At 38.3% G+C, this 19116-nt stretch overlaps 1 protein-coding gene across 9 annotated transcripts in view; it reads left to right on the plus strand.

Moving 5' to 3' along the window:
* Positions 1-19116, plus strand: part of SCN8A (sodium voltage-gated channel alpha subunit 8) — a 178836-nt gene that overhangs the window by 11527 nt on the left and 148193 nt on the right. Inside the window, exon 2 of one of the 9 annotated variants that reach the window (XM_070495307.1) lies at positions 12460-12669. The exons of the other annotated variants lie outside the window; for them this stretch is intronic. The gene's annotated coding sequence lies outside the window, so the exon portion shown is untranslated. The remainder of the gene's footprint in view (positions 1-12459; positions 12670-19116) is intronic. 9 annotated transcript variants of the gene reach the window in all.

Below are 19116 nucleotides of genomic sequence, written 5' to 3' on the forward strand. Positions count from 1 at the left end.
CCGTCTAGTTGTGGCTTTGGGCCAATACACAGTGCCCCTAGGACAAATGAGAGTCTTTTTTCCTATTTGGAAACTTATTCCTACTAGGGTACTGTTTCCTTCACAACAATAAGATCAATAGAACTAATGTTGCAAAAGCTTTGGAAGTTCTAGCTCTTGTATGGCAAGTATTTTTTTTCCTTTTAACATTCTTAACAGCTTTGGTTATTTTTTCTCTTATTATTATTACTTTTTGAATTTATAAATAGTACAATTGAAAAAAATTTTGGTGTACAGTTCTGTGAGTTTTAACACACGCATAGATTCATGTAAGCACCACCACAATCAGGATGCAGAGCAGTTCCATCACGTCAGAGAGCTCCCCGCTGCTGCCCCTTTGTAGTCAGACTCTCCCTAACCCCTAATCCTTGGCAGGCCCTGATCAATCTTCCATTCCCATGGCCTTGCCTTTTCTAGGATGTCCTATAAATGGAATCATACTACATTATGTAACCTTTCGAGACTGGCTTCTTTCACTCAGCTTAATACCTGGGAGATCTGTCCATGTTGTTGTATTTATCAATAGTTTGTTCTTTTTCATTTCTGAGTAGTATTCCATTGTATGCTTATATGACAGTTTGTTTATCCATTCAGCTGTTGAAGGATGTTTGAGATGTGTCCCAGTTTCAAGCGGTTATGAAAAATGCTACTGTAAACATTCGTGTATAGGTTTTTGTGTGACCCTAAATTTACATTTCTCAAAGATATCCCTAAGAATGAGATTGCTGGGTAATATAGTAAGGGTATGTTTACCTTTATAAGAAACTGCCAAACTATTTTTCAGCGTGGTTATACCATTTTGTGTTTCCACCAGCAATGTATGAGATTTCAGTTACTGCATATCCTCATTTGTGCTTGGTATTGTCAGATTTTTGGTTTGTTTTTAAAGTTGATTTTATTGTGGTAAGAACACTTAACATAACGCCTGCCCTCTTAATGAATTTTTAGGTGTCCAGGACATTATTGTTGACTGGAGGTACAGTGTTGTCCAGTGGGTCTCTAGAGCTTATTTATCTTGCTTAATTGAAACTTTATGACCATTGATTAGTTAACTTCCCATTTCCCCCTTCCCCCAGCAGCCATCATTCCACTCGAATTCTATGAATTTGACTATTTTAGATACCTCATATAAGAAGAAGCATGCAGTATTTCCCTTTCTGTGACAGGCTTATTACACTTAACATAATGTCCTCAAAGTTCATCCGTGTTGTAGCATAACTCAGAATTTCCTTCTTTTTTAAAGGAGTATTCCATTGTATGCATAATGCTATGTTTAAAAAAAAATCTGTTCATTTCTCAGTGGACATGTAGGTTGTTTCTACCTCTTGGCAATTGTGAACGGTGCTGTGATGAACGTGAAAGGGCTAATCTCTTCAAGATCCTGATTTTGGTTTCTTTGGATATATACCCAGAAGTATGATTGCTGGATCATGTGGTAGTTCTATTTGTAATTTTTTGAGGAACCTCCATATTGTTTTCCATGGCAGCTGCACCATTTTGCATTCCCAACAACAGTGTACAAAGGTTCCAATTTCTCCACATCCTCAGTAACACTTTTTTTTTGACAGGTGTGAGGTAATATTTCATTGTAGTTTTGATTTGTATTTCCCTGCTGATTAGTGACATTGAGCATTCAGATTTTTTGCTTTAGCCATTGTAATTGGTGTTTAGTGTTATCTTGTGGTTTCAGTTTGCATGTCCCTAATAGCTAATGACGTTGAGCATCTTTTCACATTCTTATTGCCATCCATATATCTTTGGTAAAGTGTCTGTTCAAATCTTTTGCCCATTTTTTTTTTTTTAAGATTTTATTTTTTCCTTTTTCTTCCCAAAGCCCCCCGGTACATAGTTGTATGTTCTTCGTTGTGGGTCCTTCTAGTTGTGGCATGTGGGATGCTGCCTCAGCGTGGTTTGATGAGCGGTGCCATGTCCACGCCCAGGATTCGAACCAACGAAACACTGGGCTGCCTGCAGCGGAGCGCGCAAACTTAACCACTCGGCCACCGGGCCAGCCCCTTTGCCCATTTTTTTAACTGGATTGTTTGTTTTCTTACTGTGAGTTTTGAGAGTTTTTTTTTCTTTTTAATATATTCTGGATACAAGTCTTTTATCAGATAAGTTACTTGGATGTATTTTCTCCTAGTGTAGCTTTTTTTTTCATCTCTACCAATGTCTTTTGTAAAGCTGATGATTTAAATTTTGATTGTCTAATTTGTAAATTTCTTTCTTTGATGAGTTATATGTGTGTGTATATATATATTTTTTTTTTTGAGGAAAATTAGCCCTGAGCTACCTACTGCCAATTCTCCTCTTTTTGCTGAGGAAGACTGGCCCTGAGCTAACATCCATGCCCATCCTCCTCTACTTTTTATACATGGGACGCCTACCACAGCATGGTGTTTGCCAAGTGGTGCCATGTCCTCACCCAGGATCTGAACCGGCGAACCTTGGGCCGCAGAGAAGCGGAACATGTGCACCTAACCGCTGTGCCACCGGGCCAGCCCCGATGAATTTTATTTTTATATAAGAATTCTTTGTTTAACCCATGGTCACAAAGATATTCTTCTTTGTTTTCTTTTAAAAATTTTATAGTTTCACATTTTACATTTAGATTTATGATCCGTTTGAGTTAATTTTTGTATGTAGTATGAAATTTAGGTCAAGATTCATATATATATATTTTTTTTTTCTTTTTTTGCAGATAGATGTGGAATTGTTCCAGCACCACTGTTATTGAAAAGACTGTCCTTTCTCCATTAAATTGATTTTGCACCTTTGTCAAAACTCAATTGGCTATGTTTATGTGGGTGTATTTCTAGACTCTCTGTTTTGTTCCATTGACTTAGTGTCTGTCCTTTCACCAATTGTCTTGATTCCTGTAGCTTTATAGCAAGACTTAAAATTGTACAGTGTTAGTCTTCCAGCTTTAGTCTTCTTTTTTCAAAATTGTTTTGGCCATTCTAATCCTTTTGTCTTTCCATATATATTTTGCAATCGGCTTATCTATATCTGCAAGAACCCCTGCTGGCATTTTGATTGGAACTGCATTCAATCTGCAGATTAGTTTGAGAATTGATATCTTAACTGCGGTCATGCACCACATAACAATGTTTTGGTCAACAATGGACCACATACATGACAGTGGTCCCATAAGATTATCACGGAGCTGAAAAATTCCTATCACCTGTCATAGCTATCATAACATCTGAGCACAATGCATTACTCACGTTTGTGGTCATGCTGGTGTAAACAAACCTAGTGCACTGCCAGTCCTATAAAAGTATAGCACATAGAATTATGTGCAGGACATAATACTTGATAATGGTAATAAATGACCATGTTACTGGTTTATGTATTTACTATACTGTACTTTTTATTGTTATTTTAGAGTATACTCTTTATCTTATATAAAAAGTTTCTTATAAAACAATGTCATGTTATGCTCACAGCGGCCTCGTACATCTTGTGGTATTCATGTCTCTTGATTGCATCATTTTCTCTTGTGCTTGATTTAATCTTGTGTTATTTTGTTCATCATGGCCCCTAAGCATATAAGGTCCACTGTTAATGTTGCCACTAAGAGGCCACATCAAGTGATTGACCTGGAAATGAAATTAAAAGTGATGAAGGACTACAAAGGTGGAAACATCAGTGATGGTTATTGCTCACCAGTCTGGCACGTCCCATTCACCATAGCTGCTGTCTCGAAGAACAAGAACAAAGCGGTAGAAGCTGTTAAAGGATCTGCTTCATTGAAGGTGACGAGACTAACTAAAATTCAAGAAGGGCCCATATCAGATAGGGAGAAACTTCTAGTGACCTGGATTGAAGGCCAGACATAGAAGTGTATTCCTCTTAGCACCATGACGCTCACAACCAAAGCAAAAAGCTTGTTTGTGATGTTGAAGGAAAAGGCTGGACTGAACTGTGATGTGGAATTTACTGCTAGCTCTGGATGGTTTAAATGATTTAAGAATTGTTGTTCATTACATAATGTGAAAGTGAGTGGTGAGTCTGCAAGTGCTAATGTGAAGGTAGCTGAAGAATTTTTGGAAGCTCTAGATAAGCTGATTGTGGAGGAAAATTACTTGCCAGAGCAGATATTCAATATGGAAGAAGCCTCCCTACTCTGGAAACGGATGCCTGAGAGGACTTTTATCCATAAGGAGGCCTAGTCAATGCCAGGTTTCAAGGCTTTTAAAGACAGGATAACAGTCTTTCTTGGGGGCAATGTTGCAGGCTACAAATTCAAAGCCTTTGTGATCTGGCACAGTGAGAACTCTAGGGCCCTCAAGCATGTCAAAAAACACACACTGCCAGTGTGCTACCGGAGAAATAACAAGTCATGGATAACCCAACTCCTCTTCCAAGATGCCCTCCTGAATTGCTGGGCCAGTGAACTGGAGAAGTACTATTTGGAGAATAACGTATCTTTCAAGATTTTGCTTATTGTTGATAATGCTTCTTGACATCCTCCTTTTATTGGTGATCTTCATCTCCTTTTATTGGTGATCTTCATCCCAATATCAAAGTCACGTTTCTCTCTCCAGCCACCACCTCTTTGATCCAACCAATGAATCAAGGAGTTATAGCAGCTTTTTAGGCCTACTACCCGAGGAGGGCCTTTGCCCAGGCTTTTGCTGCAGCTGAGGAAGACACTGATGCAATTCTGGAGGGATTACAACACCTATGACTACATCAACAACCTTGCTTGGGGGGCTGGCCCCGTGGGCAGGTGGTTAAGTTCACTCACACACTCCGCTCCAGCGGCCCAGGGTTTCACAGGTTTGGATCCTGGGCACGGACATGGCACCGCTCATCAGGCCATGCTGAGGCAGCATCCCACATGACACAACTGGAAGATACCCACAACTAAAAATACACAACTGTGTACTGGCAGGGCTTTGGGGAGTAGAAGAAGAAAAACAAGATTGGCAACAGATGTTAGCTCAGGTGGCAATCTTTAAAAAAGAACCTTGCTTGGGCTTGGGGTGATGTCACCAAGGAGTGTATGAATGGCATCTGGAAGAAGACACTCAAAAGGTTCATTTGTGACTTCAGAGGATTTGCCAAGGATGGGGAGGCAGCAAAAATTAACAAGGCTGTGGGTGAGAAGGCAAACTTTGACCTGGGTGTGGGCGAGGATGATATTGAGGAGCTGCTGGAGGTGATTCCTGAGGAATTGACTACCGAGGAGTTGTTGAAACTGAAACAGGAAGGCGTAGCTGAAGAAGCAGCAAGAGAAAAGGAAACTGCGGGAGAAGAAAAAGAAGAAGAACCCCTAAGAAAATTCACAGTGTACAATGTAGCAGAAGCTTTTGCAGCCCTCAACAAGCTCCTTAAAAAGTTTGAAAACATGGACCCCAACTCCAAAAGTTTTTCATTAATAGGGAGGAATGTTTGTGGTGCATTATCTGCTTACAAGCAAATCTATGATGAAGAAAGAAACCAACCAAGCAAACTACCATGTACATACTTTGAAGAGTGTCACCTCAAGAAGAGCCTCAGGCAAGTCTTCAGGAGGTGTTGCAGAAGACGGCATTGTTATCATAGGAGATGACAGCTCCATGAGTGTTATTACCCCTGAAGACCTTTCAGTGGGACAAGATGTGGAGGTGGAAGACAGTGATATTGAAGATCCTGACCCTGTGTAGGCCTAGGCTACTGTGTGTGTTTGCGTCTTAGTTTTTAACACAAAAGTTTAAAATGTTAAAAAAAAAATTAAAAATAGAAGAAAGCTTATAGAATAAGGATATAAAGAAAAAATATTTTTGTACAGCTGTACCATATTTGTGTTTTAAGTTGTGTTCTTACAAAAGAATCACAAAGTTAAACAAAATTAAAGTTTGTAAAGTAAAACAGTTATGGTAAGCTAAGGTTAATTTATTATTGAAGAAAGAAAAGTATTCTTTATAAATTTAATGTAGGCTAAGTGTACAGTGTGTATAAGGTGTACGAGGGCACAGTAATGTCCTGGGCCTTCACAGTCACTCACCGCTCACTCATGACTCACCCAGAGCGAGTTCTAGTTCTGTAAGCCGTAAATGCCCCTATATAGGTGTACCACTTTTTGTCTTTTATATCATATTTTTACTGTACCTTTTCTATGTTTAGATACACAAATATTTACTGCCGTGTTACAATTGCCTACAGTATTTGGTACAGTAACAAGCTGTACAGGTGTGTAGCCTGGGAACAATGGGCTACGTACAGCCTAGGTGTGTACCATGTAGGTTTGTGTAAGTACACTCCGTGATGTTCCTACAACAATGAAGTTTCCTAAGGACATATCTCTCAGAACATATCCCTGTCGTTAAGCGACACTTGACTTCCAATCAATGAACATGATATATCTCTCCATTTATTTAGGTCATGTCTGATTTCTTTCATTAGCATTTTATAATTTTCAGCATGGATTTGGATGTGTTTTGTTAGATTTATTCCTAAGTATTTTTTTGAGCTATTGTAAATGTTTTTATTTTTGATTTTAGTTTCTAATTCATTCCTCGTATATAGAAATATGATGGATTTTTGTATGTTGAACTTGTATCTTACAACCTTGTTAATCTAACTTAGTTCTAGGAGCTTTATTACAGATTTTTTGGGGATTTTCTATATAGACAATTATGTTATCTGTGAAAAGTGGACAGTTTATTTCTTCCTTTCTAATCTATACACTTTTTCTTTCTTTCTTTCCTCCATCTTTATTACAGATTTCCAGTGAGATATTGAGTGAGAGTGGTGGGAGTGGATATTTGTGCCTTCTTCCTGATTTTAGGGAAAAAGCATTTAGTGTTTCACCATTAAGTATGACAGTAGCTGTTAGTTTTTGAAGGTGCTCTTTATCAGATTGAGTAGCTTCCCTTCTGTTCCTAGTTTGCTGAGAGTTGTGTCAGGAATGGATGTTGAATTTCGTCACATGCTTTTTCTGTATCAATTGCTGTTATCGTATGATTTTTTTCTTTAATCTGTTAATATAATTCATTACACTGATTGATTTTCAGATATTGAACTAGCCTTGCATTCTTGGATAAACAACACTTGGTTTTGTGATGTATTATTCTTCTGTGTTGTTGGGTTTGATTTGCTAATATTTTGTTGAGGAATTTTGCATCTCTGTTCATGAGGTTATTTGTAGTTTTGGGTTTTTTTGGTGCTGTGTTTATCTAGTTTTACTATCAGGATAATGCTGGTCTTACAAAATAAGTTAGAAAGTATTGTCTCTAACATTTCCTGGAAAAGAATGTGTAGAATTCCTTTTTTAAGTATTTGGTAGAATTCTCCAGTGAAGCCGTCTGAGCCAAGGGTTTTCTTTGTGTGAAGGTTTTTAACTACGAATTAGATTTCTTGAATAGATACAGGATAATTCAGGTTGTCTGTTTGTTTTTGGGTGAGTTTTTATATTTTGTGGCTTTCAAGTGGTTGGTCCATCTCATCTAAGTTGTCAAATTTATGTACATAGATTTGTTTGTAGTATTCCCTTATTATTCTTATAATGTCTGTGGTCTGTAGTGATCCCTTTCTTTCATTCCTGATATTGATAATTTGTGTATTCATTCTGTTTTTTTCTTTGTTTGGCTAGAGGCTTATCAATTTTATTCATTTTTCTCTACTGTTTTTCTGTTCCAATTTAGTTGACTTCTATTCTTATCTTTATTTTCTTCCTTCTGCTTGCTTTGAATTAATTTACTCTTTTTTTTTTTAAGGAAACATAGATCATTGATTTGAGATCTTTCTTCTTTTCTAATATAAGCTTTTAATACTATAAATTTCCCTCTAAGCACTGCTGTGGCTGCATTTTACAATTTTGATGTATTGAATTTATATTTCCCTTGAGAGTTCCTCTTTGAACAATGAATTTTTTAGAAATATGTTGTTTTGAGTTTTTTGGAGTATTAGAAGATTTTCCAGAGCCTTTATTTTTTGTTTTCTAGTTTAACTCCACTATGGTCAAAGAACATATATTATACTTTGTATAATTTCAATACTTTTAAATTTGTTGAGGTTTGTTCTCTGGTCTGTCTTGGTGAATGTTCCATATTCACTTGAAAAGAATGTATATTCTGCTTTTGTTGGGTGGAATGTTCTATAAAGGTCAGTTATATCCAGTTGGTTGATGATATTGTTCAGTTCCTCTGTATCCTTGATTTTTTTCCTTCTTTTTAGAAATAAAAATGTGATTTAATTATTACTTAATTGCAATGTTATATTCCAACTCTTTATTCTTTTTCAGCTTTATTTAGGCATAATTGACAAATAGGAATTATATATATTTAAGGTGTACAACTTTGTGTTTTGATAGTCTTGATTATTTTCTGTCTTCTTGTTTTATTGATTACTGAGAAAGGAAGATTGAAGTCTTCAATTATAGTTGTAGATGTTTCCCTTTCTTCCCTTTGTTCTATCAGTTTTTGCTTCGTAAATTTTGAGGCTCTTTTGTTAGGTGCATACACATTTAGGATTGTTACGTCTTTTAGTGAATTGACCCTTCTGTCATTATTTAACGTCCCTTTTTATCCCTGGTAATTTTCTTCGCTTTGGAGTCTACTTTGTCTGATATTAAAATAACCACTTCAGTTTTCTGTTGATTCATGTTTTCATGGTATATATTTTCCTGTCTTTTTACTTAAATTTTTTTTATTTTGAAATAACTTCAGATTTACAAAAGTTGCAAAAATAGAACAGAGAGTTCAGTTCCTATATACTGTTCACCTAGCTTCCCCTAATGCTGAAATCTTATATAACTAGTACATTTATCAAAACTAAGAAATTAACGCTGGTACAGCACTCTATTAAGTAAGTTATAGAATTTTATTTGGATTTCACCAGATTTCCTACTGATGTCCTTTTTTTGTTCCATAATCCAATCTGTGCTGCCATATTGTGTTTAGCATCCTTTTATTTTTAACCTACATATATCATTGTATTTGGTGGGTTTCTGGTAGACAACATATAGTATGTCTTAAAAAAAATCCATCTGACAACCTCTCTTCTAATTTATGTGTTTAGGCTATTTATATTTAAGGTAATTATTGATATTTTGGATTTAGGTCTGCCATTTTATTATTTGTTTTCAGTTCCATTTTTTTCGTGTTTGTTTTCCTTTTCTTCCTTCTTTTGGATTGTTTGAATATTTTTTACTATTCTCTTTTACCTCAAGTTTTTTACTATCTCCATTGATATAGTTATTTTTCAATCTGAAGAATTTCCTTTAGTATTTCTTTGTCTGCTGGTGATGAATTCTCTTGGTTTTTTTCAGCTGGGAATTTAGTTCACCATCTTTTCTTTTCTTTTCTTTCTTTTTTCTTTGCTGAGGAGGATTAGCTCTGAGCTAACATCTGTTGTCAGTCTTTCTCTTTTTTTGCTTGAGGAAGATGAGCCTGAGCTCATCTGTGCCAGTCTTTTTCCACTTTATATATGGGTTGCCACCACAGCATGGCTGACGAGTGGTGTAGGGCTGTGCCTGGGATCCAAACCTGCGAACCCGGGCTGCCAAAGTGGAGCTCTCTGCACTTAACCACTACACCATGGGGCTGGCCCCTCACCATCAATTTTGAAGGATGTTTTCACTGGATATAGAATTCTAGGTTGACAGTTGTTGTTATTTATTTTTTCCAGTGCTTAAAAGTCTTGTTCCACTGCCTTCTGTCTACCTTGGTTTCTGATGAGACATCCACAGTCATTCAGATTGTTTCCTTGTGTGTAATGCATCATTTTTCTCTGGTTGCTTTTAAGATTTTCTTTGTTTAGTTTTTCTTGGGCAAGAATTTCTTTGAGTTTATCCTCTTTGCTGTTCACTGAGTTTCTTGAATCTACAATTTTATGATTTTGCCAAATTTGGGAAGTTTTCAGCTATTATTTCTTCAAATATTTTTTCTGTGCCACACTCTTGCTCCTTTCCCATATGAGCCTTTGATGACACAAATGTTATGCCTTTTGGTGATGTGCAGTGGGTCCTCAAGGCTCTGTTTATTTTTTTTCCAATCTTTTTTCTCTCTCTGTTGTTCAGCTTGGGTAATTTTTGTTGATCCATCTTCAAGTTCAGTGACTTCTGTCATCTTAATTATGCTTTTGAGCCCATCGATTGAATTTTTAAATTTCTGTTGTATTTTCTAGCTTAAGTTTTTCCATTTGGTTCTTCTTCTTCTCTTTTTTTTTTTTTTTTTAGTGTTCTATTTATTTGTTTAGACTTTCTATTTTTCCACTCGTTTTAGGAGTGTTTGTCTTTATTTTTTGGAGAGTGGTTTAAAGTCTTTGATAATTTTGATGTCTTAGGGTTGGCGTGTATTGATTTTCCTTTTCTCTTGTGAGATGTGAGATTTTCAAATTTCTTTATCAATTTGGATTTGTATTCTGGACATTTTAAATACTATGTTATGAGACTTTGGGTCATATTTAAATTCTATAGAGAATGTTTCTTTTTCTTTTTGTCTTAGCAGGCAGTCAATCCAGTTAGGTCCAGGCGGTAAGTACCTACCTGCCTCTGTGGGCTGGGCTTCAGTATCCGTTCAGTTTTCAAAGTATTTGCCTGTGCTGTTTGTGTCTGTTACATGTATGTACCAGCCAGTGGCCAGTCTCAGACCTGGGCAGTGCTATACCCCATAGATCAGTTGTAAAACCTTTGCTATGCTGTTTAGGGTCAGATAGATGCAGGTGCAGCTTGGGATGAGCCCTGGAGTGCACATGCAGCTTTATTGAGCTCTCTCCTCTCCCTGTTGTTTTCCCAAACTTTCCAGATCCAAAGGATTCTCCTTCCTGCTCCTCTTGCTAGAAAGCTGAGACTTTAATTTCTCTGTTCTGCCTTGTACTCCCTGTGACTACGTTTCCCTTGGGAACCAAAGGGCAAGGGGATAGGAAGAGAAAACAAAGCAATGGAGAGTGCCTTCTGCTTTTGGGATTGCAGTTCCTTTGGTCCCAGAAAAGGTTTTTCTATCTGGCTGCTGTTGTCATTGCCACCGCTGCCTAATTGCCGTGGGGTAGGGCAGGAGAGAACAGAGGAGACAAACAAAATCAGGGGATTTCCTCCACTCCCTTTGACCTTTAGGGGCTCCCTTTCCTGTTGCTTAGACAGAAAATGGAGGTCTTCTCTTGGAGCTCTTTCTGTCTGCAGCTGGTGCACAGTTCTGGGTTTGGGCTGCCTTGGAGTCCAGGCCAAGAGATACCAGAGAAGAAAAAAGGAAAGCTCTCTGCTGGTTTCATGATATTTTGAATTTTGCTTTCTTTTCCCAACCTACCTGCTATCAATTATGTACTTTTCAGAGTCATCAGATGATGCTTGGAGCAGCTCTTTCGAGGATTTTAGTTGAGTTCAGCGGGAGAGACAGGGTAGAGTGGACTTATTCCATCTTAACTAGAACCAGAAACTTCGGTTATTTGTTCATCATGCTGAGAGAGGACCAAGGTTGGCAGGCCGAGAAAGGTGGTGGCTTCGAGGCAGGTTGTCAACCCTGAAAGATCAAGTGACTGCACTGACAGGGCTCAGGGTCCCTAGTGGAGGAGACGCCCCAAGGAAGCACTCCAGCGTCTTTGGTGCAGGATGCTCTCCTCCTTCTTTTTAATTTTTAAATTTAAATTAAAAGCTTTTTGAGTAGATATTTGTACCAAATTTGAAAGTACCAAATGGTACCAAACTTGAAAGATATAAAGGGAACAGAGTGAGAGGTAAGTCTCCCTCCGTTACCTGTCCCGGGCCACCCAGGTCCTTCCCCTGGAGGCACCCACTTCTACCAGTTTCTTGGGTGTCCTTTCGGGGATATTCCACATATTACCAAACATAAGTTGGGGATAAGTGTGCACATATTCACAAAAGCAGTAGTGTACTGTACACACTGCTGTGTGCCTTGCATTCTCACTTAATATGTCGTGGCCTTTCCATAGCAGTGTCTACACAAGGCCTCATGCTTTTCAGCGGCTGGGCAGAATGCGATTAAGTGAATGTACTGTGATTTATTTAGTAAGTCCTTTATCAGTGGATGTTATTCCATTAATAAATACATATTTATTCAGTAAGTCAATAAATGTTTACTCCATCAATTTCAATCCTTCATTATTATAGGAAAGTTGCGTTGAATATCCTTATACAGATATTTTACAAATATGAGGCAGTATCTCCAGAACAAATACCTGGGAGTGACATTGCTGGGCTAAAGAGTATATGTGTCCATTTAAAATGGCCAAGTTGTTAATAGCATATTGATATCTTATTTCATTCAACTACAAATAAGCTATCAATTTTTTAAGCCTTGGTAAGAAGAGGAATATTAGCATAGGTAATACAAACGTTCATAGAATCTTAAATCTTTTTCTAACTCTGATTAACATCTAACTCTGGTTCTGCCAAGTCTTTTACCAAAATTACAGGGAAAAAAAGAAAGTGGATTAATTGACATTTTCCTTCTTTCCTCCCCCTTCTAATTCTAGGAAGAGACATGCCAACAAGCTGTGAAAAAATTATTGTGAAATGACTAAATAGTAAACAGCCAAAAGGAAGGATATGACAGTCAAGAGGATTAGAATGACCAGTTGATTGAGCACTCAGTTCCTAGTCCTCAAATGCTGGTTTGGATTAAAGCCTTTCTTCTGAGGAACGTTTTTTCTGTCCTGTGTTCTCACCTACAAAACTGTGCATGTGTAAGTAGAGAGGGCAGGTGAAAGCTGTTATCATTTACTGGACTGATGGTTGAACAGAAGCCCTACACATGTTTGTTATTGTTAGAACTGTCCAGTTGATTCCAACTCCTAGTGCCCCTGTGTACAACAGAGCGGAACCCTGCCCCGTCTTTTTGCACCCTCCTCGCATCTTCTGGCGCTCTGCTCCACTGCTGTTCATAAGATTTTCATGGCCAGTATTTCAGAAGTGGGTGGCCAGGTCCTTCTTCCTAGTCCATCTAGTCTAAAAGCTCCACTGAAAGCTGTCCACCATGGGTGACCCTGCTGGTGTTTGAAATCACCATGGCAGAGCTTTCAGCATCACAGCAGCACGCAGCTGCTACAGTATGACGGCTGACAGTCGGATGGTGTGGTTCCCTGACTGGGATGTGAACCCAGGCTGTGGCAGTGAGCGCACTGCATCTTAACCACTAAACCGCCCCTACAGATAGAATGATCTTTTTCGTTTTTTTCTAATCCCTAGATCAGCACATGTGATGTGAAAAAGGTTTGTGTAATAAGCAATCCTGGAGATGTATTTAATATTATGGAAACTAAAGAGTTGTCATTTAGGGTTTTGTGATGGTTCATGATGTTTATTTGAAATCAAGTCTTTCTTGGAAAATCTGAGGTATGGATTTTCCAATATAGTGGAGCATTTTCCTAATAACAATCCTTATGACATTACATCTGAGACCAGAAATCAGATCAATGTTCATGTTTGCTTGGCTTTAATTGTATTGATATTTGCTTCAATTAATTTTAATAAATAAAACTAGCTATAAAATTAATCTGGAAACAAAAAGACTATTTTTAAAGTGAATGGTGTGGTTCTTTCCAAGTGGGGACCCTATTTGGCAAAATTATTAAGCAGTAGAACTGATTTTGGTGGCTCTTCAAATAGTCATCTTGTTTTAATTTTTTTATGTTTAACCCATATTATTTGAAAAATTGAGATGAGCATGCATTTGTTTTTTAAAGAAATACAAGGAGGTAGAAAATAGAGAATAAAGAAAAACAGTTATCTTGGAAGGCCTATGCACTTAGTATAGTGAAGCAATTGTTACATAAAACATTCTTGGAATTTCTCGCTTGAATTTGCCTTCTGAACCTGTTCCACGTCAGTCAAATTAAATAAAAAGGCTCTGTAGAATCAGATACCACTGTGGGGCACACTGGGAAGGAAGAGGATGATGGTTCTTACAGTGACCTGAGCGGAGCAGGCTTCCTGGAAGATGCTGAGATATGGCTCCTGGTGTACATCCTTGGCCTTTCCTCAGATAGCGGCTTTGCAGAGGGATGCAGTAGAGGAAAGACTGCCAGGCAACTTTTTATCAGTTAAATGCTATGTCTTTTAGTTTTTATCTTCATAAAGTTTTGTGACCCTCTCTGCTTAGTGTGTAAAGCAAGTTAAGCAGGGGTGGCCCTTGCTAACTAGAAACTTATTGTATCTCTTTGGGTCTAGATATTCCCTTTTGAATGCTATTTCCTGACTTTGGATTTAGAGGTCAGAGTTTATACTGTCACTATACATCTTTCCCAGAGAGCAGCCAATCAATTCTTAGAATTTTTAATCATTACCTTAAAAAAATAGTGCTGATTTTCAGTTAGGAATACAAGTGCGTTATATTGATGTCCAGTTTAGACAGTGAGCTCTCAAAAACTTAATCATAGGGGTGGGTGTCAGTGTCACTCATCAGTTCTTTGTCCTGTGCGGAGCCGGTGCAGTTATTTGGCTACAGATTAGACGTTGCTGTTAGTAGTCACATACACAGTGATGCTTCTGGAAATAATTTAATCTGGACGTGGAGAGACTGGTGTCATTCAGATTTCTTAGTCTTGTGTTGGAGGCACTAATGAATAAGAAAGAAGGGGCAGAATCTCAGCCACAGCCCTAGGCCTCTTACAGGCAGGCCAGGGTCCAGACCCAACAAGGTGAGAGTCCCGGGAGAGGCCACAGTTCTGCTCCATGGTCCATATGGCCAGGGAAAGCCAGGGAATGTCATCTGGAGGCGTGGAAGGAAAAGACTCCTCGTCAAAGAAAGATTATCCAGTCCTGTATTGTGGAGATTATTTCTACCCCTGGTAGAAGCCCTGACCGTGAATGTGCCTGGAAATGCGTTCTCCTCCTCAACGGAAGTGTTATGATGCATTCAGTTTGCAAGATAGTGTGTCAAGTGCTCTTTATTTGCTCTCTGTAAAAAGATGTCTCCAATAATGTGATCGTACACTTCTGTCACACAGAAATCTTGCAAATAAAATTTTAATTAATTTTTCTCACTAATTTGACCCTAAAGCAACATTAGGTTGTTAAAGAATCAGCTTGTTATTTTGGAATAATTTTAGATTTACAGAAAAGTTGTAACATAATACAGAGAGTTCCTGCCTATGCCTCACCCGGTTTCCCCTCGTGTTAATATCTTGCCTTACCATGGTGTCTTTGTCAAGACTAAGAAAGCAGCATGGGTGCATTACTCTTAAATTCCAGATTTTATTTGGATTTTACCAGTTTTTACACTAATGTCCCTTTTTGGTTCCAGGATCTGGTCCAACGTACCACCTTGCGTTTATTCATCATGTGTCCTTAATCTCCTCTGCTCTGTGACAATTTCTCGGACTTCCCTTGTTTTTTATGACCTTGGCAGATTTGGGGAGTACTGGTGAAGTATTTTGTAGACTGTCCCTCAGTTTAGGTTTGTCTGAAGTCTTTCTCATGATTAGATTAGGGTTATGGGTTTTGAGGAAGAATACCTTAGAGGTGAAATGCCCACCTCATCGCATTGTATTGGGGTATATGATATTGACATGACTTACTGTGATGCGAACCTTAATTATTTGGTTAAGGAAGTGTTTGCTAGGGTTCTCCACTGTCAAGTGACCATATTTTCCCTTTTCCTACTGTATTCTTTGGAAATGAGTCACAAAATCCAACCCACACTTGGAGGAGGAGGGGTGGGGATTAAGTTCCACTTCCTGGAGGAGATAGTCTCTACGTATATTATTTGGAATTCTTCTGTAAAGGAAGATTTACTCCTTCTACCCGTGTGTTTATTTATTGTCATTAATTTATATCAGTGTGGACTCATGTATTTATTTTATACTTTAGGTTATTCGTTTAGCATGCTATTTATTTTGTTGCTCAGATTGATCCAATTTTGGCTACTGGGGGTATTCCAGATTGGCTTCTGTGTCCCTTTAACATGCCCTCGTCCTTTTGCTACTTGAGCACTTCCTTATTTTCTGGAACTAGAAGATGTTCCGGACTCATCTTGTATTTTCCCTGCCCTAGCTCTAGAATCAGCCATTTTCCTTAGGAGCCCTGGTTCTTTTCATTGGAGAAACCAAGATCTGAGCGTTGGGTGTGTGTATTGCTACTAGGCCCTCTCAGTGGCTAGAGCTAGCAAATATACATCTGCATACCACCCCATGTGTATATACATATTTGTAATTGTTTCTGTACCTACCCATCTGTATATATATTAAGTTAAACATGGTTTCACACTGATGTCTCTGACTCTAACCCAGTACCACAGAGTTTATTCTAGCTTCCCCCTTGTTTATGGGCAGCTCCCTCTCTGACAGTGAGACACCTGCCTTCACCATCCACTGTAGTAGGTGGTGGATTACTTATTTATTCAATCCTGTAAATCGTGTAAAGCAGGTTCAAAATTGTTAACTTGTACTTATGTGAGCAACAGATTTACCAACTAGAGTAGAATATTTATGTACAGTTCCTTTTATCTTTAGCCGTATAATTTTCATTGGAAACAACGTTTTCCAAGGTAACTTAGGTCAGCTCCTTCTTTCCCCTATCCCTTTCAGTGAGTTTGTGTCATGCATTTACAATACAGTAGATTCATTTGTCTTGGCCTACTTTCTATCTTGGGATCCCCTGACAGCCTATTTGGTTTTTAAAAACTTTGCATACATTTAAGTTCACTCTTTGTAAGGTACAGTTCTTTGGGTTGTGACAAATACATAGCGTCATATATCTACCACCCCAGTACCATATAGAACAGTTCCATCACCCTAAAACTTTGCCTGTGCATTTGCTTGTAGTCAACCACCTCCCACCACACTGTCTAATCCGTTTAGATACCACTAATCTGTTTTCTATACCTATAGTTTCACCTTTTCCAGAATATTACATAAATGGAATCATATAATATGTAGTCTTTCACTTAGCAAAATGCATTTAAGATTCATCCATATTGTTGCATGAACACTAGCTTATTCCTTTTTTGTCATTGAATAATACTCCATTCTGTGGCTATACCACAACTTGTTTATCCATTCACCTGTTGAAAGACGTCTCAGTTGCTTCCCGTTTGGGACCCATTATAGATAAAGCTGCTGTAAGTATTTGTGCATAGGTTTTTTTGTGAACACAGTTTTCAGTTCACTAGGCTAAGTACCTAGGATTGTGATTGATTCCTGGGTCATATTGCAGTTTATATTTAACTATATATGTATAGGAAACTGCCAGACTGTGCACCGTTAGAGTTTAATCACCCACTTTTGGGATTCTTTTGAGGGCAGAGGGGATAATTAGTAATTGATAAGATTCAGGCTAAAAGAAAGCGAACTAGTTATTTACTTATCTATGTAAAATTCAGCTTACTAAGTGACTACTGTGTAGATAGCATTAAATTTGGCGAGTAGGGGATACAAAAGAAGATGTTGTTTAAGTCTTCAAAGGAGTTTGCCGTCTAATAGGGAAGGTAAGATTTTGTAAGTGGTGGTGTAAGCCAGCATTTACGACTGGGCTGGCTTGGTTCTGGGTCTTTGAGTCTGGTGGTGATGCAATGGTGGTATCCGACTAGTTTGTGCCTGGGGCTTCACTTTATAAAGGTGACTGAGAGACAGCACAGAGAGGTAGTGAGAACCGTGTAAAAAAGTGATAAAGTAAATCGAGCACTTACTATTTTTTTTTTCGGTTAAAGGGCAATCTGTGTTCATTTGTTATTTTAAATATTAGCGATATTTAAAATTAATAAAAATTTTGCCCATGAGATAAAAGTATCCTTGTGCTTAAATTTAAAATAGGTAATTGATTAAGAGGTTTAGACTTATGTTTACAAGTATGGGGACATGAGAAACATTAAGAACTATTATATTGATATTTTAAGTTAAAATTCCAAGGGGCTGGCCCCATGGCCAAGTGGTTTAAGTTCTGCTCTCTCTGTGTTGGCAGCCTGGGGTTTGCGGGTTTGGATCCTGGGTGCGGACCTACTCCACTCATCAGCTATGCTGTGGAGGCATCACACATGTGAAGTAGAGGAAGATTGGCACAGACGTTAGCTCGGGGCTAATTTTCCTCAAGCAAAAAAAAAAAAAAAAGGATTGGCAGCAGATATTAGCTCAGAGCAAATCTTCCTCACACACACAAAAATAATAATAATAATAAAGTAAAATTCTGAGAGTTAAGTCAGACAATTGAAGTACTCTAAAAAGAATGGATCATTGGAGGCTGGCCCCATGGCTGAGGGGTTAAGTTCGTGCACTCTGCTTCGGTTGCTGGCCCAGGGTTTTGCTGGTTTGAATCCTGGGTGCGGATATAGCACCACTCATCAGGCCATGCAGAGGCGGTGTCCCACATGCCACAACTGGAAGGACCCACAGCTAAAAATACACAAGTATGTACCAGGGTGTTTTGGGGAGAAAAAGGAAAAAAAAGATGGATCATTGAAAATTTCTAAATACAGTTTAAAACCTTCGGAGAATATAATTTGTGAAATCTGCCTTAAAAGTAATTGTTAAAATGTGCTTATATAGATTTGTAGGCTGAACTTTAATTCTTAAGAGGAAAGAAGGGATTTGAATTTGTAAACTTGAATACATTGAATATTAATTTTTAAGATTAATAAAAATTCAAAAGTTAAAAAAAAAGAATTATTAAAAGAAGAGTTTATTGTTTGCATTTCCTGAGAGAAGGGGGCATGCCAGGCCACACAGGGCCACAGGGGGCAGCACCGAGTTTGGTCAGGAGGGAGGGGCAGTGGGTGGAAAGTTTGGTCCAGAGCCTTTATTGTGTTTTCCGCGGGAAAGGCTGGGCAGGGGATATGGTGTAGGGTTGGCTAGTTTGAATAATTCTGGTGGGCCCTGGGGGACAGGGGCTGTTCCTAGTTGTCTGGAACCTGGCCCTGGGTTGCTTTAGGGCAGAGGAAATATTGGCTTGGTGTGTGAGAGTTAGATAAAGGGTGTTCAGAGGATGGGCTCTGGATGGCAGGGGAGGTGTAAACAACTCTGGCTGTTGGTTTGGCACCATGATTAATGGATGCCAAATAGAGAATCTAAGAAAACAGTACCAACACAACCTCCTACACAGAGCTCTATTTTCCAGGTGACTAATTTAATTCAATGCATTATTGACTACCTACTTTGAAACAGGTACAAAAGTGCATGAGATGAGGTCTTTGCCCTCAGGGA

The sequence above is a fragment of the Equus asinus genome, chromosome 22 (assembly GCF_041296235.1).
Source record: "Equus asinus isolate D_3611 breed Donkey chromosome 22, EquAss-T2T_v2, whole genome shotgun sequence".
In the NCBI taxonomy this organism is placed as follows: Eukaryota; Metazoa; Chordata; class Mammalia; order Perissodactyla; family Equidae; genus Equus; species Equus asinus.